Here is a 23,612-nt window from a genome sequence, read left to right as displayed (position 1 = left end):
AATAAAACAGAAAAGAAAATAAATAAATAAAAAGAAAATACAAAAGAAAACAGAACAAACAAAGAAAAAAAAAGAGAAGGAGAAGCCCCCCCACACTGGACCCCTGGCCCAACTGGGCCGACCCCAGGCCCAGCCGGCCTAGCCCACCTCCCCGGGTCGCCCTCCCCTTCCCTGTTCCCCCGACCGGGGTCGGAACAGGGGCAGGTCCCCGCCGCACCCCCTAGCCGGCGACGGGGAAGGATAAGGCCGCCAGCGCCCCCGCCCCCTCGGGCCCCTCTCCCACTCGCCCCCCGCTCACCTCTCGGCCTCTGCGCCTCTCCCTATCCCCCCCAGATCCACGCCGCTCCCTCCTTCCCCACCGCCCGACGCGGTCGCCGCCGTTTTCCATCGTTCACGCGGCCACCGAGCCCCGTTCCCCTCCCCGACGTGTCCACGAGCTCCGCCGCGTCGAGCCCGTCCTCCCCGACCACCTGCTCGAGCCGGGACCCCCTACATCACCCCCCAACGCCGTCGCCTTCTTCCTCGGGTCGCCGCCGTCTTCTTCGACTCCGGCGACTGCTGCTGCTACTAAGCCCTTCACCGGCCTCCGTATGCCACGCGGTGAGCTTCTCCCCCTCCTCCCCTCTCATTTCGCTCTCGCGCGCCCCCTAGCTGCTTTCCCCACGCGCGCCCGAACGCAGCGCCGCGGAGCTCGTCGCCGGCGGGTCTCCGGTGACCTTCTGGTCACGGGCTCAAGCCCGTTGCACTCTCCACAGCGCGTAGATGCTCCCCAGCCCCTCCGCTTGCCCGATCTCGCGCCGTACCACCGTTGCCGTTGCTCGCCCGAAGCACCTCGCCGCCGGCGAGCTCGAAGCGCTCGCCCCCGTCCGTTCCAGCCACTCCGGCAACCACCGTTGCACGCGCGGCGCCGAGCCGCGTCGAACGCGCCCAGCCACAACCCCGCAGACCCCCTGTGCGCGAAACCCGCGCCCCTCCCGAGCCGCGCCACCGCGTTTGGCTCGTCGGAGCCAACTCCGGCGCGTCTCCGGCCAGTGGCCGACGTGGCGCCGCGTGGCCTCCTCTGTGAGGCTGACGTGTGGGCCCTTGGGGCCCTGTTGACTGGGTTGACCCCAGTCAACTGCTGACTGGGCAGGCCCAGCCACTGACATGCGGGCCCCGCCGCATAATTAACAAAAAAAAGTTTTTATAAATAAAACTAATTAGTTTAGATAATTAGACTATGACAGGTGGGGTCCAGTAGTTAGTTAATCTAATTTTAGTTAATTTAATCTTCTGATTAGTCCACTGTCTATGACAGGTAGGACCCACCTGTCTGGGTTGACTGGTCAGCCGACCTGTTGACCTGCTGACGTCAGCATTACCTCATGCTGACGTCATAATTCATTTTTGCTAAATTCAAATAATTCCAGAAATTCAAATAATCTTCGAAAATTCATATCTTTTAAACCGTAACTCGGATGAAAATGTTTTCTACATGAAAGTTGCTCAGAACGACGAGACGAATCCGAATACGCAATCCGTTCGTCCACCACACCTCCCTAACCTATCGAACTAGCAACCTTCCCCCTCCAGTCCGTCTGTCCGAAAATGCAAAACATCGGGAATACCTTCCCGGATGTTCCCCCCTTCACCGGTACCACCTACTGTCGCGTTAGGACACACCTAGCACTGCTCATTGTCATGTCACGCATCGTCATGCTTATGTTTGCATTGTATTTATTGTTTCTTCCCCCTCTTCTCTCCGGTAGACTACGAGACCGACACTGCTGCTGCCCAGTTCGACTACGGAGTCGACGACCCCTCCTACTTGCCAGAGCAACCAGGCAAGCCCCCCCCCCCTTGATCACCAGATATCGCCTATTCTTCTCTATACTGCTTGCATTAGAGTAGTGTAGCATGTTACTGCTTTCGGATATCCTATCTGGATGCATAGCCTATCCTTGCTACTACTGTTGTTACCTTTACCTGCAATCCTACATGCTTAGTATAGGATGCTAGTTTTCCATCAGTGGCCCTACATTCTTGTCCGTCTGCTGTGCTATACTACCGGGCCGTGATCACCTGGGCGGTGATCACGGGTATATACTTATATACTATATACATGACGCATGTGATGACTAAAGTCGGGTCGGCTCGTAGGAGTACCCGCAAGTGGATCTTTGTGGCGGAGCGACAGGGCAGGTTGAGACCGCCTAGGTGAGAGGTGGGCCTAGCCCTGGTCGGCGTTCGCGGATACTTAACACGCTTAACGAGATCTTGGTATTTGATCTGAGTCTGGCCATTTGGTCTATGCGCACTAGCCATCTACGCAGGAGTAGTTATGGGTATCCCGGCGTCGTGGTATCAGCCGAAGCCTTCTTGACGTCAGCGACTGAGTGGCGCGCGCCGGATTGGACTGGAACGCCACTAGGCTAGGTCTGCTTCCGGCCGCGTACGCAACGTGCAGGTGTGCATAGGGCGATGGGCCCAGACCCCTGCGCGCATAGGGTTAGACCGGCGTGCTGACCTCTCTGTTGTGCTTAGGTGGGGCTGCGACGCGTTGATCTTACGAGGCCGGGCATGACCCAGGAAAGTGTGTCCGGCCAAATGGGATCGAGCGTGTTGGGTTATGTGGTGCACCCCTGCAGGGAAGTTTATCTATTCGAATAGCCGTGTCCCTCGGTAAAAGGACGAGCCGGAGTTGTACCTTGACCTTATGACAACTAGAATTGGATACTGAATAAAATACACCCATCCAAGTGCCAGATACAACCCGGTGATCGCTCTCTAACAGGGCGACGAGGAGGGGATCGCCGGGTAGGATTATGCTATGCGATGCTACTTGGAGGACTTCAATATACTCTCTTCTATATGCTGCAAGATGGAGATGGCCAGAAGCGTAGTCTTCGACAGGACTAGCTATCCCCCTCTTATTCTGGCTTTCTGCAGTTCAGTCCACTGATATGCCCCTTTACACATATACCCATGCATATGTAGTGTAGCTCCTTGCTTGCGAGTACTTTGGATGAGTACTCACGGTTGCTTCTCTCCCTCTTTTCCCCCTTTTCCTTTCTATCTGGTTGTCGCAACCAGATGTTGGAGTCCAGGAGCCAGACGCCACCGTCGACGAAGACACCTACGACACTGGAGGTGCCTACTACTACGTGCAGCCCGCTGACGACGATCAGGAGTAGTTAGGAGGATCCCAGGCAGGAGGCCTGCGCCTCGTTCGATCTGTATCCCAGTTTGTGCTAGCCTTCTTAAGGCAAACTTGTTTAACTTATGTCTGTACTCAGATATTGTTGCTTCCGCTGACTCGTCTATGATCGAGCACTTGTATTCGAGCCCTCGAGGCCCCTGGCTTGTATTATGATGCTTGTATGACTTATTTATGTTGTAGAGTTGTGTTGTGATATCTTCCCGAGAGTCCCTGATCTTGATCGTACACATTTGCGTGCATGATTAGTGTACGGTCAAACCGGGGCGTCACACCCAGACCCCTGCGCGCATAGGGTTAGACCGGCGTGTTGACCTCTTGGTTGAGCCTAGGTGGGGCTGCGACGCGTTGATCTTACGAGGCCGGGCATGACCCAGAAAAGTGTGTCCGGCCAAATGGGATCGAGCATGTTGGGTTATGTGGTGCACCCCTGCAGGGAAGTTTATCTATTCGAATAGCCGTGTCCCTCGGTAAAAGGACGACCCGGAGTTGTACCTTGATCTTATGACAACTAGAACTAGATACTGAATAAAATACACCCTTCCAAGTGCCAGATACAACCCGGTGATCGCTCTCTAACAGGGCGACGAGGAGGGGATCGCCGGGTAGGATTATGCTATGCGATGCTACCTGGAGGACTACAATCTACTCTCTTCTACATGCTGCAAGATGGAGATGGCCAGAAGCGTAGTCTTCGACAGGACTAGCTATCCCCCTTTTATTCTGGCATTCTGCAGTTCAGTCCACTGATATGCCCCTTTACACATATACCCATGCATATGTAGTGTAGCTCCTTGCTTGCGAGTACTTTGGATGAGTACTCACGGTTGCTTCTCTCCCTCTTTTCCCCCTTTCCTTTCTATCTGGTTGTCGCAACCAGATGTTGGAGTCCAGGAGCCAGACGCCATCGTCGACGACGACACCTACGACACTGGAGGTGCCTACTACTACGTGCAGCCCGCTGACGACGACCAGGAGTAGTTAGGAGGATCCTAGGCAGGAGGCCTGCGCCTCGTTCGATCTGTATCCCAGTTTGTGCTAGCCTTCTTAAGGCAAACTTGTTTAACTTATGTCTGTACTCAGATATTGTTGCTTCCGCTGACTCGTCTGTGATCGAGCACTTGTATTCGAGCCCTCGAGGCCCCTGGCTTGTATTATAATGCTTGAATGACTTATTTATGCTTTAGAGTTGTGTTGTGATATCTTCCCGTGAGTCCCTGATCTTGATCGTACACATTTGCGTGCATGATTAGTGTACGGTCAAATCGGGGGCGTCACATGGTGGCTCCGTCATGGTGTCCAACCCTGCTCATCGTTGGTGGATCGCTCAGGATCAAGCTATTCTGGGTGCCATTCAGTCCTCGCTCACTCCCTCCGTTGCCGGCATGGTGGTCTTTGCTGCGACGTCGAGGGATGCATGGGCCACGCTCGACTCCAACTTCTCCTCGCAGTCGCTGGCACGTTCTTCTGCCATTCGTAACCAGCTGGGTGAGATCAAGAAAAATGATCTCTCCGTCACGGCCTTCTTCAACAAGGTCAAAAGTTTGGTTGATACACTGTCATCTATTGGGAAGCCTCTCCATGATGAGGAGTTTACTTCGTTCATTCTCAATGGGCTTGATGAGGACTATGACTCTCTTGTTGAAAACATCAATGGACGTGACACGCCGATGCCGCCTCGTGACCTCTACGCGCGCCTCCTCAACACGGAACAGAGGCTCGCTGCTCGCCGCTCTATCAGAGTCTACATGGAGGGCCCTTCTGCGAACGCTGCTCACCGCGGCGGTGCCCGTGGTGCCAAGCAGAAACCGTCGCCGTCCACGGGCAACCAGCCCCGTCCGCCCGTTCCAGCTAGATCCTCCACTGGCTGGCCGCAAACGCCTCCACTGCGAGGCATGTGGTGGTGGCGTTGAGTGTCAGCTCTGCGGCATTGAGGGGCACTTGGCGTCTCGATGCCATCGTCGCTTCAATCGTGATTTCCTTGGCATTGGGAACAATGGGAAGGGTAACGAGAAGTAGGCCGCTCTCGCTATGCAAGAGTCTGGGTTCACTCCTTCATATTCTGTGGACCCTGCCTGGTACATGGACACAGGCGCCACGGACCATTTGACGAGCCAGCTTGACAAGCTAACCACTCGCCAGCCCTACACCGGTCATGATCAGGTCCGCACTGCCAATGGATCAGGTATGCCCATCTCACATGTTAGTCAGGCATCTCTTCTTTCGCGTACCAGTAAAACCTTGCGTCTTCTTGATGTCCTTCGTGTTCCTTCAGTCACACGTAGTTTACTCTCGGTCTCTAAATTAACTCTTGACAACAATGTTTTTGTTGAGTTTCACCCTTTTTATTTTTTTGTTAAGGACCGGGACACGAGGGACGTTCTACTTAGTGGTCGAGCTCGCGACGGCTTATATGCGCTTGATGTGCCAAGAGTATCTCCACGAGTATCTCAAGTTTTCAGTGGTGTTCGGGTGTCATCTTCACAGTGGCATTCTCGCCTTGGTCATCCGGCCACTCCCATTGTGCGGCATGTCCTTCATCGTCATCATCTTCCTGTTGAGTCCAGTAATAAGGAGTTCCTAGTGTGTGATGCGTGTCAACAAGGCAAGAGTCATCAGTTGCCTTTTTCTGTATCGAGTCGTGTTGTCAAGGCTCCTCTCGAACTTGTATTTTCAGATGTATGGGGCTATGCCCAAACTTCTGTCAGTGGTCACAGTTATTATGTCAGTTTCATCAATGCTTTCAGTCGCTTTACTTGGATTTATCTTATTAAGCGCAAATCTGATGTATTTCATGTCTTTATGCAATTTCAAGCACATGTTGAGCGGTTGCTTAAGCACAAAGTTATTCATGTTCAGTCTGATTGGGGGGGGGGGGGTGAATATCGTAATCTTAACACCTTCTTTCAGAAGCTTGGCATCTCACACCATGTGTCTTGTCCTCATACACATCAGCAGAACGGTGCAGCTGAGCACAAGCACCGTCTAGTTGAAACTGGTCTAACACTTCTAGCACATGCCTCTGTCCCGTTTTGGTTCTGGAGCGATGCTTTTGTTACTGCTTGTTTTTTGATAAACACTATTCCCATAGGACTTCTTCACATGAAGTCTCCTCTAGAAGTGTTGTTTCATGAAACTCCAGATTACTCCTTCCTCAAAGTGTTCGGTTGTGCGTGCTGGCCGCATCTCCGTCCGTACAATAAGCACAAACTCGAGTTTCGATCTAAGAAGTGTGTGTGTTTCTCGGGTACAGTCCTCTTCACAAAGGTTACAAGTGTCTTCACATTCCGACAAATCGTGTTTACATTTCCCGTGATGTTGTGTTTGATGAGGCTGTTTTCCCTTTTTCCACGCTCTCACCATCCACTGATACTACCGCTACCGAGCTGCACTCCTTTCCAGTTTTGCCTGATCAATTTGTAGATGCTGCATATTCTCCTCTGTTGTTGCCTAACCACGGTGCAGGAACTGGACGGGGCGCTCGCCTTGACCTTCTTCACGATGATGTGGTTGCCGCTACACCAACTGCAGCCGTTACGCCGGTTGGGTTGCCCGACGGGGAGCTCGACGTCGACAGCACGTGCGTGCCCCATGCACATGGATCGGGTGGGGCGGCAGTCTCGCCTAGCCCGGCTGCCCGTACGTGCATGCCCCATGCACATGCATCGGGTGAGCCGGCTGCCCGTACGTGCGTGCCCCATGCACATGCATCGGGTGAGGCTGCAGCCTCGCCTAGCCCAGCTGCTCGCCCGTGCATGTCCCATGCACATGGAGTGGGTGCTGCGGCGGCCTCGCCTAGTCCGGCTGCTACTGCCGTGCTGCCGCCCTCGCCCGGCCTGTCTTCGCCGGCCACCCCAGGCCCAGCAGCGCCCGTGGACTCCCCCTCGGCAGAGTCCATGGACTCGCCCGCTGGTGTGTCTTCCGCGCCGCTCATCGACGTTGGCTCATCTACTGCGGTGGCTTCTCCGACACCTCCGCCGCCTGTCACACTTTGCCCTCATACGCGCAGCAAGAGTGGCATCTTCAAGCCTCTCCAGCGCACGGATGGTACCGTCGCGTGGCTTGCGGCCTGTGTTGCTCGTGCTGAGGCTGATCCTACGGCGGAACCGCGCCATTTTCAGGTAGCGCTTGGCATTCCACACCGGTGCGCTGCTATGGAATAGGAGATCCATGCTCTTCGAAAGAATAATACCTGGCGCTTGGTTCCACCTCCCTCTGGTGTCAATGTTATTGACTCTAAATGGGTGTTCAAGGTGAAGAAACATACCGACGGATCCATTGAGAGGTATAAGGCAAGATTGGTTGCCAAGGGGTTTAAACAAAGGTATGGCCTTGATTATGAAGATACATTTAGTCCTGCTATCAAACCCACGACTATTCGTGTTCTTCTTTCGCTGGCCGTTACTCGAGGATGGTCGCTTCGTCAGTTCGATGTCTAGAATGCCTTTCTTCATGGAGTTATGGAAGAAGAGGTATATATGCGTCAGCCACCAGGTTTTGTTGACCCTGCTCAGCCACATCATCTGTGTCGCCTCGACAAGGCTCTCTATGGTCTGAAGCAGGCTCCTCGTGCGTGGCATGCACGTCTTGGCGCTGCTCTTCGTGCACATGGGTTTATACCGTCTACAGCAGACACGTCTCTGTTCATTCTTCAGCGACCTGAGGTGACTATGTACATTCTGGTCTATGTTGATGACATCATACTTGTCAGTTCATCCGTCACTGCTGCAGATCGGCTTGTGGCTTCTCTAAGGGCTGTTTTTGCTGTTAAGGATCTTGGGATACTGCACTATTTTTTGGGCCTGGAGGTTCTTCATTCTGACAGTGGCTTGACTCTCACTCAGCAGAAGTACTCTCAGGATCTGTTACGATGTGCGGGTATGATGCAGTGTAAAACTGACTCCTATGTCCTCCACAGACAAATTGTCAGCTTTTGATGGGGACTTGCTCTCCTCTGAGGATGCCACTGAGTACCGCAGCATCGTTGGTGGACTGCAATACTTGCTCGTCACTCGATCGGATATATCATTTGCAGTTAACCGTGTGTATCAGTACCTTCATGCACCACGTGATCCTCATTGGACGGCGGTTAAGCGCATTCTGTGCTATGTTCGACACACTGTTTCATATGGTCTACATCTGCAGCCTGCGGCTTCTGGTTTGATCTCAGCCTTCTCTGATGCTGATTGGGCTGGTAGTGCCGATGATAGGTGACCCACGGGGGGACATGCTGTGTTCCTTGGTCCTAACTTGATCGCCTGGCAAGCTCGCAAGCAAGCTACCGTGTCTCAGAGTAGCACTGAAGCTGAGTACAAAGCAGTTGCTAATGCCACAGCTGAGATCATTTGGGTGTAATCATTGCTTCGAGAGTTGAAGGTCTCTCAAGCCGAGTCGCCTGTTCTTTGGTGTGATAACAACGGTGCTACATATCTTTCATCCAATCTAGTATTTCATGCCCGAACGAAACACATCGAAGTTGACTATAATTTTGTGAGAGAACGTGTTGCACAGAAGCTACTTCAGATCAAGTTTGTTTCTTCTAAGAATCAGCTTGCTGACATTTTCACTAAACCCTTGCCCTTACCTTCTTTTGAAGGATGTCGACGCAATCTTAACCTCCTGAGTGTTTCAGGACATAGTTAAGATTGAGGGAGGGTTTTAGACTAGGTATATTGTAGATATACGTGTTGTAACATAATACATGTACCTGTACGTTCTCTCCTATATATACATGACAGCCGTACCCACTTAGGGTATCGAGCATTGTTCCAAACCCTAGTTTGTCTAACACTTGGCCTAGACATGATGTCCCAAGATACCCATGCAACTTTCCGGGTACCATTCTTGCTCCCCCACCAGAATTTACGAATGATAGAATTGATGTGCTCAGTAAGGCCCCTTGGAAGTTTAAAGCATGACATAGAATATACCGGAATGGCTTGAATGACAGATTTAATAAGCACCTCTTTACCTCCAACTGACAATAACTTTTCAAGCCAACCTTGAGCCTTCTTCCAAATTCTATCTTTGAGATACTTGAAAGTTCCGTTTTTGGATTTACCAACATCAGACGGCATGCCAAGATATTTATCATTTAATGCCTCTTTAGTCACACCAAGAAAGTCATTACCTCGTGTCTGAGGTTATCAGGACAACCCTTACTAAAGAAAACTGAAGATTTGTCACGGTTAATTCTTTGGCCTGATGCGCTACAGTATATATCCAAAAGGTTTAATAACTCTTTCGCCCCTTCATGACTTTCTTTAAAAAACAGCAGGCTGTCATCGGCAAAAAGAAGGTGACTTACTGCCGGGGCAGTGTCCGCCACTTTAATTCCACAAAGATTAGATGACTGAACATTAGCTTTCAAGAGGCACGAAAGGCCCTCTGCTGCCAGCAAGAATAGATAGGGTGAAAGAGGATCTACCTGACGGATATCTCTTGAGGGTTTGAACTCATCAAGTTTTTTTTTCATTGAACAAAACTAAGGAAGTAACTGAACTCGCCATACTCATTACCACCAAGATCCACCGAGCTTTAAAGCCCAACTTGGTCAGGATTGCTTGAAGATAGGACCGTTCCTCTCGATCATAGGCCTTCATCATATCCAACTTTAAAGCGCATAACCTATGCTTCTTTGCCTTATTTCTTTTCATGAATTGTAAGCATTCATACACAGAAATAATGTTATCAGTGATTAGACGTCCTGGTACAAAGGCTGATTGCTCTTCGGAAATTATCTTAGGCAAAATCTGTTTGAGGTGGTTTGCAACAACCTTGGACGCAATCTTGTAAAGCACATTACATAAGCTGATCGGGCGGAATTGTCAAAGAGTGGAGGGGTTGGATACCTTTGGAATCAGCACTAGGATGGTGGCATTAATCATTTCAGGGCTGTCCAATCCCCCGACAATACGAAGAACTGCATCTGTCACATCATCACCATAGACCTCCCAATTATGTTGAAAAATTGAGCTGGAAAACCATCTGGCCTAGGTGCCTTTTGAGGGAACATCCGGAAAAGGGCAGTTTTCACCTCGTCCCTCGTGTACGTTGCTGTAAGAACTTCATTCATGGCATCAGTGACCTTCACAGGGACACAAACAATTACTTTGTGAATGTCGGTCACCCCTTCTGACTGGAATAATGATGAATAAAAATCCGTCACCATGGCCTCCAAGAGCGACGGGTCCTCAATGGTTAGCCCGTTTGATGCAGCTAAACTTTTAATCAAGTTTCTTCTCCTTCTCTTATTCGCTCTTTGGTGAAAAAAGAACGTGTTTTTATCGCCCGCGGATAGCCATTCTATTTTGTCCCTTTGTCTCCACATGATCCCTTCACGGTGGTACAATTCGACCAGGTTTTCATTAATCTTCATCTCTAAATGATCTTGGTGGGACCTGGGTGATGTATGGAATCATAGTGTTCCATCTAAAAAAACATATCGGGAGGTGGTGGCTGGTATTTTTTCTCTTCTTTTTACTTTTTTTTTTTGCGACTTCGGTTCTGTGTAAAATAACATCCCTATGTCATCATATTATCAGCGGGCAATGTGCTGTTCCATTGAACTTGAATAATGTACTAAAACAATCTACACAAACGGATTGGTGTTTGTCGCTTGGGTGGAATGTCGTCATCTATTTCGTGTTTGTCGCTCAGGCAAATATGTCGTTGTTTTTCTTTTTTCATATACTTATTTACAAATTCACGATTTTTATGTTTAATTTTATAAGTCCATATTCGCTCCCTACTTCCAGGAACGGCTGGTGGAGAGCGAGGGGACTATTGCCCCCCCCCCCCCCCCCCTCATGGTATGAATCAATGTCGATGTAGGTCACCACTGCTATATATATCCTTTGTAAGCTCCCGCATGAAATATGTTCATCATTGTAGCCGGACGTGATCGCCCCTGGTATGAACATCCTGGCGGCCCGGATGGCTGGATGTCGCCGTTGTGGCCGCACTGATCAAAGAACTAAGTACCGACTGGACGTCGGTGATGATTCGATCGGCCCTGATGACGACGGCGAAGACGGAGGATAACACGAGGCAGGCCATCGTCCACAGCGGGCTCGAGAACGCTGTCAATTTGACTACACTAGTGTAATACAACTAACTCATCGACATTTAAGAAAATTTCTTTACTAATATTAGATTTAAAACGTCTCTCCAGAGACTGGGCGCCTACCAAGTACATTCTTGCACCAACATCTACCTGTTCCAGCAACGATGAAGCATCTTCTGGTCACATGCCCAATTTGGTAAAATGTTTGGAGGAGGCTAGCAGTTTGTCCTCTAATCAGCCAGCTTGATGCAGGGGCACAGAATACATAATGCTGTGGATAGGGTAGAGATAGCGAGTGGATGAAACCAACAGTTTGGGGCAAACGACAAGACCAAGGTTGTGGTATCCTTATTACGCTCACCCATGGGAGACCTAGAAAAGTCGGAATATGCACCTCTTTCAGGTAAAGTTCATGAGCGTGGGCAATAAGTTGTCTATATGCTCTGGACCAGATGATGTACCAAGAATTTTGTTTTTTCTACATTTCCCGTTTTTCTATCAAAACCGCACAATTTGTCGTAAGTGTCTAGGTATTGTTAGATCACAGGCCGGAAACACATTACACATGTATGTGAGCATTGTGGAGCGAAAACGACGAGAGACACAGGAGAGATTTTTTTTGGTGCCGTGCACTCCTAACTCTTTCTGTTTCTTCTCTTTATTCTTGGAAAAATCTAGTGCCCACACGTGTGGCATCTTGCACATTAACCACACGTGTGGTATCTGCCTTCATCACCACTCATTTTGCCACGTATGAAGAGCTGACATCAGCAGGAATCTTTTTGGTTTTCGACTTAAAAATATTTTATCTTCTAATTAAAAAATCGAATTAAAAATCTGTTTTCAGCATTAAATCCGTCTCGACGAGATCTTCAAAACTAGACCCCATGTTGATATGTTTTGACGATTTTTTTTGCCCAAAAGTTGCCATGATGTTTACACTGTAGTTGCCATAGTGCTTAAACTAAAGTTGCCATGTGCCAATTTTAGTTGGTAGAACATTACAATTTTAGTTTTTTTATGATGGCAATTCCAGTACTTTGACCATAAAAATTATTTTTTGTATGAACCATGGCAATTTTAAGTGCATATATCATGGCAATTTAGTTTATGGTTCATGGTAAGTCTAGTTTCTTAATTCCCCGTTTTATAATATGTCAAAATTTACTTTTAAATATAGAAGAAAATAGCTGAAACATATCATGACAACTTCAGTGTAAACATCATGGCAATTAATGTGCGATAGACATGGCAACTTTTAACCTAAAAAATTCGTTGAAATATATTGATATGAGATCTAGTTTCAAAGATCTTGTCGCGAGGGATTTAATGATGAAAACGGATCTTCCATCAGATTTTTCATTTAAGAGATAAAACATTTTACAAACTGAAAATCTAAAAAAATTCTCACATGTATGCATACGGTAACGTGGCGCAGTCTGTGTGTTATAGTGCGGGTGGGCGGGTTTGGGCGTTAGGGTTGTTCTTATTCTTTCGGCAACACGAACAACCGAACGTGGCCGATTACATCGCTGAGTCTCCCACCATCCTATTTACCCGTGGCATCCTACGGAAGATCAATTGGAGGCTGATCAACACAGCTATGACTCAATCTAATCCTGGACGTGCACAGACACGTGGCAGGACCTATTTTATTTGCAACATGCAAACTATAAACTGAAAATCTACGACTAATGACACGTAGCAAGATTAGAACTAACATTGACCCTCTAATCTTGCATATCGAATGTCTTGATGCCATCCATGTCAACGTCGGCGCCGCCGTGGCCTGCACCAAGCAAAATTATAGCACCGTTCGCGTGGCCCCCGCTGCCCGTTGGTGTTCCTTGGTCGGGCGGCTGCTGCTGTATCGTCATTGCTTCCTGCTCCGATTCCTTGGTGACATGTGCACATCCCCACGTGATGTTTTGAGTGACACTATGTACACCCGGTTAGGGCTTCTTTTTACCTTCATTCAGCACACTCGCAAACCTGTCTCCAATCCATAGGAACGTGTCGTCCAGCACTGCTCGAATTCCATCCTCCGATAACTTACCCAGACTAATCACATTGTAAGATATGCTTGGTACAAAAGTATACCTCAAACATAAGTACCTGTCCACCTTTCTTGCACTCAACAAGGACTGATCCTTTCCCATGGATCAAAGTTGTAGGGGTGTTCCTAGGACCGAGACTTAATGAAGTCTCACTTGGCTGATGTCATCTATATCTGATTTGGCCCGTTCTGCCTCCTTAGTTGCTGCAGTTAATTTTCCCGAAATGGCAGGATTCCTGTATTCATTAAGAAGAAAATAGTTGCTCAGATAATTAGGGAAAACCGAACGACAACCAAATTACCCAGTTAATTATGAAAAACCAGAGAAGACCAGACTATTGCAACTGTTGCTGCGTCTCTGACATCACTCTCCCATCATCGTTGCCACATAAGCCTAGATGACAACGCCGATATCGAGAGCAACCTAGTCGTCCACACGACACGAGGTGAAACACGCGTGATCCCGATGAAATCTCGGGGCCGCTGCCCCGACCTTCACCAGTCAACCCGGCAATTCGACCCATGGGTACGGACGCCCATGGGCACCCGACCCGAATGGGTAGGGTATGGGTCGCCATCAACGTCCATGGGTACGACCCATGGCTAACCCGATTAGTCGTGGGTAGGGTATGGGCATAGGTCTACACCCATGGGTTACCCGATGGGCTACCCGATTAGTATGAAATGTGGGTCACATACACACTGTGGTATAATTTGTACGTGTTTATTCATCATGCATATACATACAAGCCATAGCATTTTTTGAGCCTACTACAAGCCATAGCAAAGAAACGATGAAAGCAAAAAAAAGTTGGCAGCTCAGCGGTACACCGGCCACATGCATGCACGTACAAAGAGAAGCACTTGACCCATAGCACAGGAAAAAGGTCAAAACAATTGGCAGCCCAATGATACGTACAACCATATATGGGCCACCATGAACATGCAAAAGAGAAGCGCCTGGCCCATGTTTGATGCCTCTCGCTGGCTCCTACAGACTGCAGTCCCGCTGTGATGGTGGTATGAGTTTAGTACCACCTCGTCTAGGGAAGAAGGAATGGAAGGAATGGGTGCCTATAAAGGAGAACCACTACACTTACAGCTCAATGGTCTCTGTGCCACGGTCCAGCTCTGATTTTGTAGCGGTGATAGCAGAGTCTGTTGCCAATGGATGGAATTTATGAAAGGTTGTTCGCTGCTTCACCCGCGATAGTAGTGTCGGGCGTGGGTTTGGTTTAGGTCAATCCGGCCAAACACGACCCGACTGCCAGGTTGATTCACCAGTCACACTGCACCCTGCGCAGCCCAACAACGCCATTGCCCGCACTCGAGCCACGATGTCGTATGACCCAGATGCCCGCAGCCCATGCTACTCATGGCAACCGCACGTAGACTGGAAGCCACACCACATCCTGGGTTGCCGCTCCGACATGCCACTGCTCGCTCTCGAATTCCAACACCATACAATCTGGATGCACGCAGCCCGTGCATCCACGCTGCTCAAGGCAACCTCACGCAGACCATGAATGTCGCATCAGATCCGGGCCGCGGCCCCTACAGTGGCGCGTCGACCTGGCTAACAAACTTGCCACTCAAGTGGTCCAAGGTTGCCACCCAAGCGAAGGCCAAGCCGGTGCCCTGCCCAATGAAGCCATCTCGCGCATCACTTTTCGAGACCACCGCCTTGGCGCACACCAGTCGTCTGGGGCCGCCTCCCCTGCATCCACCAAACCAGACGCGGGAGTAAACGAGACGTTGCAAGCACAAGCTAGCTCTCCCAAGCAACACCCCAAAGGGAAACAAGGAAGACCTCGCCGTTTCAAGCTCTAGAAACCATGTGGATCTTAGGTTTTCACCCAGAGAGCCCTAGCCCCAAATAGAGGAAGAGGAATTCCACGACAATGCCTCCAAGGAGGGAAACAACTCTCGAAAGCGCCGGCCCCTATGGCACTGACCGAGTCGCGTCAAGACTTGCTCCTGGAACACCCTCATCCCTGCAGAAGTCGGTGGATATAGACCACCCGCATGTGTGGAGATCGCCAGAGCTGCTCCTGCTGCAACTTGCGCCCTCCGTTTACGAACACCGAGCTTGACCACGTTAGAACCCACAACAACACCTTATGCTGTGAGTGATATGCCAGCACACACTCCGGGGCTCCAAACAGACGCAGATTCGTCGGATGAGCCTAATCCGGCCACCACCACCACCAAGATGCCATGGCTCCCAGCCTGGGGCCGCCACCCCGGCTTCCTCCTCGCTACCTAACGGTCGAACGCATACCAGCAAGCCGTTGCAACATGAAGGGGTGCCAATCCTCTACCATGCGCCATGCCGCGTCCCCGCCTGCATAGCACGCCCAGGCCGCCGCCAGAGCCCCATCGAGCACGCACACCCATGCCAGGACCGCGCGGCACCTGACCAGAGTGGCCAAATCAGCACGGGCCTCCAAGCCACTAGGGCCGCCCTGCAGGACGACGCCCGCCGGCCCACCAGATCCGGGCGCAAGGGCATCGGACCCGCTGCTCCACCGGAGGAGAGGTGCTCCAGACTGCCGGCACAACCCGTGTGACGACCGACGTGTTGGCGCCCGCACACACCAGCCACGGGGACGACCGCGCCGAGAGGAAGAAACCCCGCCGCCGCCGCCGCCAGACGGGCTTTGCCCGGCAGAGCACCCTGGCGGCGGCAAGGAGGAAAACTGCGAGACGATAGCTGTCGGCGGTGGTTAGTTCGCCACTCGTGTCGCTCGGGCGGAACTACGAGTTTTGGTTTCCAGTGCTGTGGGCTTTTTTTCCTCAATTGTTTCTGTCGGCCTCCATTATTGTGACATGTTTCTTCTTCCCAATCGAGGAACATGCACTTGCTTACACCTACCACCTTGTTGGTTAACATCTCTCTTCATAATGATTTTTTCCAAGAAACATCGATCCTTTTTTCATCATTTTGGTTTTGCAGTATTGCGTATACCACGAAAGTATCAAGCAGGTTCGCAACCTTTTGATATGAAAATGTGATGCATTTTTCTTTATTGAAATTCCAAAATTGAAATGCCCCTCCAAATAATGAATGCTGAATTAACAACTAGAGGCTGGGGCGCCACCTGGTGGCGCCACCTAGGCGGGCCTGTGCGCACTTATCTTGTTTTCGCATATTCAGCCGCCATGTTTTATCCTCAGTCATTAATATGGGCATATGCTATAACATTAGGATATATTAGTAGTACATCGATAAAACATACAAGTACTCTATTATTTGAGCTTAGAACCATCATAGGTTTAGAATCATCATAGGTAGTGGTACATCTAATGAGGATCCATACGACTCTCCCATGGAGAGTAAACGGGTGAGGCGATGCATTACTGTGAATTCAAAAGCGAAGATAAGCTAACATAAAGTGCTTCAATTTGGATGAAGAAAGGGACCTCACGAGGCTGCGACACAACTGCTTGGAGATGGAAAATTAATTGTTCTCCTTGCATTTGATTTTTAAATTTGTGGCCTAGACTTGTACACGTACTCAAATTCCAAGAATCGACTTGTAGAAGCAACTTTGACTATCAATGAAGCAACTACAAGAAATCACAGATCATCATGAACATGAAGGATTCAGGAAGTAGAAGCTGGTTATCTAATTAGGCTGCATAGACTTCCATTCTATTCCTCTTTGCCACAGAAAACTTTCACAAAATAGTAACAGATATATCACATGCTTTGCAGAACAGAAACTAAAATGCTGAAGATGACATATAGGATACGGATGTTGCATTTTTTTCAAAATCATGGTAAATGTTCAGTTATATGCATTCTCAATCTGTCTTGCAGACTTAGGATATTTTGAGGATTTTTTATGTTCCTATGACCTTATCTGCTATGACAGCATTGATGTAATTTTTTTGTCTCCTAAATAATACCCCGTACAAGTTAAAGAACACAAAAGTTTAGTTTCTTTACTTTTTGCTTCACCTTACTGGATTCTACTAAGCTAGATAGCTACCCCATACTGAAAGCATATATGTTTCTTTCTATACATATAAGCAGGGCATGCTCTATCCTTCAGGAGTACTCCACCCAAGACATGAATTTTCGAGTAGATTGTGGCGCAAAATTATACATAGAGGTACCTCTGGTGACGACTGATCCATGACAGGCTATATTGTTGCTATGGAAGAGACATATCATAAGGAAAATGTTACAAATACGTTTCTTTCAATGGTCAATGGTTAACATGATTGTCTTGCTCTTCTCCTTAGTTATGTCATATTCCTTATACCTTTTCTTTTCTTTTTTTTATAGAAAAGGAGGATGACCCCCAGCCTCTGCATCTGGGAGATGCATGCGGCCATTTTATTGATTATTCTCGAGGACCTTACAAAGTAGTACTAGAATATGTCTGAATCCGCCATCTTGGCAACATCTGCCGCTACTCCAATCCATATGATGAAGGGGTGCAAGCTTGGCCAAATATCCAGACCTCTCACCTAAGCCTAACATCTAAAGCTGAAGGCCCCGACCGAGCCACATACCGGGTCCGGGGTGTAACATCCCCAACATCACACTACAGTAATCTCCCCCTAATGAAGGTCATGTCATCATGATCATCATGCCAAAATGCCACATGTCCAAAATCTTCTTCAAATTCAAATTCAAATTGCATGTCAAATATTTGCTTCTTCTTTCATGCAAATAAAATAGTTCATCCTATGGAAAATAATCCCTAGATATTTTTCATGTTGAAGCCAACATTTTTGGAATTTCCAAATTGCCCCTGGGAATTTATTATCTGGTCCAGCAGTATTTAAGATGTCCTCTTCATTTTCTAAAATTCTTGGACAACTCCTGATGGCCCAAAACATTTTGTGGCAGTGTCCAATAATTTTTTAAAATTGTTTTGGCCAGTGACATATTTTTTTGCAAAGTCAATTGTGGCTAAAAGAAAATGCAAAAGATACAAAAAAAGGAAAATAGAAAATGCCCTGCCTAATTATTGTGCATCTGGGCCCTAGTGGCCACATAGCACTTTCGGCCCAACCCACACCCCACTTACCCCCCATCTCCAGCTACAGAAGCAGGGGGGCGTGGCGCTCATCCACCGGCGCCATTGCCGGAGACGCACACGCGCCGGCCATCTGCCGTCTCCCACGGGGCTATAAAGCGGCCCCGACACCCTCCTCTCTCCCTTGATGAACCCTAGATCGAGCTTGACCCCTTGCACCTCACTCCCTCTCCCTCTCTGTACTGCTCACCCGAACGGGGGAATCGCCGCGCCACTATCGTCTGCGTGCTCCAGCTCCACCCCGAGCTGCGACCGGTCATCCAGCAGCTCCGCCGGTCTCCCCTTCTTCATCTGCGCCTTTGGATCAGGGATGGTGAGTGCCGCCGCCGTCACCGCGTCCTCTTCCTCAACCTCGGGTCGCCGCCGTCCACCTCGTCGATCCGCTGCTCCGGTGCCTCCCCGACCCTTCCCCGAGCGACCACCGTGCCCTGGGCCACGCTCGCTCGTGCCCGCAGCTAGCCACCCCACTCGGCCAGCCGTCCGCCCAGTTCGTGCCCCTGCACGCCTGCGCCGCACCCCCCCTGGTCACTTCGGTCGGGGCCGTCGGCGCCTGGCCGCGCCCCTGCTGGCCGTCGCCGCCCACGTCCCGCCGCCTTCGGCTGCTCCTGCTGCTAGCCCCCCTCGCGCTGCCGCCTCTGGTCGCCGGCGCTCGCCGCGCCCCTGCACCTAGCTGCTTGCCGCCGCGCCTCGTCGCTCGTGGTCGGGCCCGTCTCCCACCGCCGCCGCTGCCTAGCGCCAGCAAGGCCCCGCGGTCCCCCCCTCGCTGGTCGCCGCCCCAGTCCTCGCGGCTCCGGCCGGCCGCGCCGTGGCCGCCGGCGCGCGCCCTCCTGGGCGCCTGAGTGCTCCCCGCCCCCTAGTGGCCTCGGGCACGCGCGCTCGCACCCGTCGCCCGCTAAGCCACCAGGGCCCGGAACGTTTTTTTTAAATAGTTAAAGTTATTAATTAATTAATTAGTAATGTAATTAATTAAGATAATTAACCTGCTTAATTAGCCTAATTACCTAGTTAGTTGTTTAAATCTCTTAGTTAAAATAGTCAATGACAAATGGGCCCCATTGTCCCTTTTGACCAGTCAACCCAGTCAAGGTTGACTGTTGACCATGCTGACTCAGCATGCCCTGGACCCGCTGTCAGCTGCATGTGCATGTTGCTGGGTACACTTCCGTGTACCCATAACGAGTTAGCTATTTAATATTTTCGAATTAAATTAATTCTGAAAATGTTAAAATCTTTGAAAATTCATAGTAAATAAACCGTAACTCGGATGAAAATGTTTTCTACATGAAAGTTACTCAAAAAAAAAAGACGAATCCGAATACGCAGTCCGTTTACCTGTCAGATGCCTCTAACTATCTGAACATGAAACATTTCCCCCTCCGGTCATTTGTCTGACACAGGTCCGGAACTTGGAATACATTCCCGGTTGAATTCCCCCTTCACCTGTATCATGTAGCCATACGTTAGGTCACACCCGGCACAACGTATTGCCATGTTATGCTTTGTGATGCTATGTTTGCTTTATATTTATTGTTTCTTCCCCCTCTTCTCTCTGGTAGACCCCGAGACCGATGCTGCCCCTGTGATCGACTACATCGACGACGACACTTCTTCCTTTTCAGCAGAGCTTCCAGGCAAGCCCCCCCTTTGATCATCCCGATATTGCCCATTCCATTCTCTCATGCTTGCAGTAGATTTTGCTGTAATTGATTGCTCCTATTCTGATGCATAGCCTGCTTTTGTAACCTGCTTATTGTTACCTACCTGCTTATTCTAAACTGCTTAGTATAGGTTGGTTAGTGATCCATCAGTGACCCCCACCTTGTCCTTGTTGCCCCTGCTTCATCATCGAAGACCCGATCAACGGGATTGAAGACCAGGCCCCGGCACCGCACATCACTTTCCCCTTAGTTGCTCGACACTACTGGGTTACTATCGAGTGCCGAGGGTGAGACCTCTACAGCACTTCCGATGTTAACCCTGTAGTGTAGCTATTAGGTCATGGTCATCGAGGGTGATTCCGCCTTAACCACTTCCGATACAACTCTGTCGTGCAATCCCTCAAGTGTGAACCTCGGGGTGGTTCCTCTTACGTTCACCTTGATGATTACATCGAGTGGAATTCACCGGGGGTGATTCCTCGGGTTTTCCCCTTGATGTTTGGACACACAGTTACTATGGTTACTATGACTTTACACTGAACCATGTTACTAAAGACGGGTCGGCCCTGAGGGGTACCCGCGCGAGCTTAATTGCGAGTGATGTGGAGACGGGTTGACCTGGAGGGTGCTCGCGAGATAATTATGAGGCGTGGCCAGGCATTCCTAGCCCTTGCCGCAAGTCCTCGAGATGGGGCAATGGGGTCACATCTTTCGTGAGTGTCTGCTTGTTACCGCGTGCTCCTAATCCACTACGATTTGGATATTTGATCCGAGGGGCCTCTGGCCTGATAGCACTAACCATCACGTGGGCATAGTATGGGCGTTCTGTGTCGTATGCATCAGTCAAAGCTTAATAGACGTCAGCGACTGAGCGGCGCACGCCGGGTTGGACTGCGTAAGCACTTGCCTTTTTGAAGGAGGTAGCTAGGTCTGCTCACCGGCCGCCCTCGCAACGTGCAGGAGTTCCCGGGGAGATGGCCCATGACCCCTGGGGGCATAGGTTTAGTCCGGCGTGCTGACCTCTCTATTAAGCCTAGGTCGGGTTGCGGCGTATTGTTTGGCCGAGGCCGGGCATGACCCAGGAAAGTGTGTCCGGCCGGAGTTAATCGAGCGTGGTGGGTAAGTTGGTGCACCCCTGCAGGGAAGAAAACATCTATCGATAGCCTGTCCTACGGTAACGGACACTTGGAGTTGTATCCCGATCAATACAACTAGAACTGGATACTTGTGATGAGAAATGAATTTGTGATGAGAACTGGATAGTACGGCTCTGGGATTTCTTTCTCGCAGGGAGTCGAGAAAGGATCTCTGGCCGAGGTTGATAACACTACTACTACTTTATTTATGCTACTCTTACCTCTTCTGATGCTGCAAGATGCTTGGAGTTGCTTGAAGATGCTAGTCTTCGATAGGCTAGGCTTTCCCCTTCTCCTCTGGCATTCTGCAGTCCAGTCCACAGATACAACCCATTTCATTGATACCTATGCATAAGTAGTGTAGATCCTTGCTTGCGAGTACTTTGGATGAGTACTCACGGTTGCTTTGCTCCCCCCTTTTTCTCCTTTCTTCTTCTTTCCGGTTGATGCAACCAGATGTCGGAGCCCAGTAGCCAGATGCCACCGTCGATGCTTACTACTACATGGAGGCCGACGACGACTAGGAATAGTTAGGAGGCTCCCAGGCAGGAGGCCTTGCCTTTTCGATCGTTGTTGCTTTTGTGCTAGCCTTCTTAAGGCAAACTTGTTTAACTTATGTCTGTACTCAGATATTATTGCTTCCGCTGACTCTTGAGTATTCGAGCTTATGTATTCGAGCCCTCAAGGCCCCTGGCTTGTAATATAAAGCTTGTATTATTTTAATATGTGTCTAGAGTTGTGTTGTGATATCTTCCGTGAGTCCTTGATCTTGATCGTACACATTTGCATGTATGATTAGTGTACGATTGAATCGAGGGCGTCACACGGGGCACAAACCGGTCCGACGCACTCACATGTGTTGTCGCCGCCATCTTCCACTGGTCCATCTTCAGAGCAGATTGAGGTGCCAACCTTGGCAGGTGCCTCCGCCATCGACGCCACCATGGCGCCTAACAATGACCTCCACCTACGCGAGTCCATCTCCAAGCAATGGACGCAGATCCATGCTAGGATAGGGCCGCACCACCGCCATCGCCCACCACCCACAAGCGCCACCCAGCCCCAAGGTTCCCAAAGCGGCGCCTTCAAGAAGGGAACGACGCCGTGAGCGCCGTCGCCGCCCAACAAAGTTAGGGCTTTTGCCCGGGAGACCTTGGGGAAGGGGAAGTGAGGGGATCAGTCCATACCGACGCCTCCAAGGAGGGGAACGACGCCCTCAGGCGTCGTCGTCGACGCGACCGGCCATGGCCGACCAGGGATTTCTCCCGAACTAGATCCCCGCCACCAGCAGCGCCTCCTGTAGAGGACCGGCGACCCAAGGAAGCACGGCCCGACGAGGTTGGCCCGCACGCTGAACAGGGAGGAGGGGAGGCGCCAGATCGCGCGCACCGGCCACCGCCGGCCGCCAACGACCACCGGATCCCGCCGCCCGCGCGGCCGGGACGCCAGATCCACCGCCCACACGGCTGCTAGCCAGCCGTGCCTTGCCAATGGAGACGCCGCTCCAGATCCGAGGTTCGCAACGCAGAGGCAGGGCAACCGAGGCCCCGCAGCCACCATCCTTGGCGCCCCGGGCTTGCCCGGCGGCTGCCTCAGGCGGCGGCGAGGAAGGGAAGAGGAGGAGGGACGGCTAGGGAGGAGGAGAGAGGAGGAGGGGCGGCTAGGGTTGGGAGGGAGGAGGAGGAGGGCATACCTTTTCTTTTCTAACATCCTTGCATGATAGCTAGCTAATCTCAATGATAATAGTATCTAAATAGTACCCATAAAGCATCTGCACAAAGGCCACCTAGTGTTTTCTTGCATTCACATAGTATGCTTAGTTGTGATTATAAGTATGCAACTGCATTAGAGCAGCACATATCAGTTTTGTTCTCACCACGGATGATGTACGTTGGTTGCTCCTGTTCGTTCCAGCGTGATGATGTGTTCAAAAAAAGGATGTTAGTTGCTATGAAGTTATTGTCATGATGCAAGTGAAACAGAAGCAAGCCGCTACATTAGTGTATTGCAAAAATAAGAATGTATCATAAGCACATGATTTGAATGTGCTTATGAAGTATGATTTGAGTGTAAACATTGAAGCAATGAAAACAGTGATGAAACATGGTACGGCGGAAGGTGGATGTGATATGGTAGATTAGTTATGGTTGAGCATTGATGTGGATATGATATGTTATACATCACTTATTCTTTTCTCTTTAATACGTGACCACACTGATGTGGATATTCCTATTAAAACAAAGGTATCATATCTATGCAAGAAACCTATAGCTTCATACGCAGCACAAGCAACGACTGAAATCATGGAGAACTCCCAAGAAAAATATCAGTTAACACGGAAACTACATCGATGTGAATATTCCTATTAAAACAAAGGTATCATATTTATGCAGAAAACTGTAGCTTCATAAGCAGCACAAGCAACGACTGAAAATCATGAAAAACTC

The sequence above is a fragment of the Aegilops tauschii genome, chromosome 7 (assembly GCF_002575655.3).
Source record: "Aegilops tauschii subsp. strangulata cultivar AL8/78 chromosome 7, Aet v6.0, whole genome shotgun sequence".
In the NCBI taxonomy this organism is placed as follows: Eukaryota; Viridiplantae; Streptophyta; class Magnoliopsida; order Poales; family Poaceae; genus Aegilops; species Aegilops tauschii.
This window is presented reverse-complemented; position numbering follows the sequence as displayed.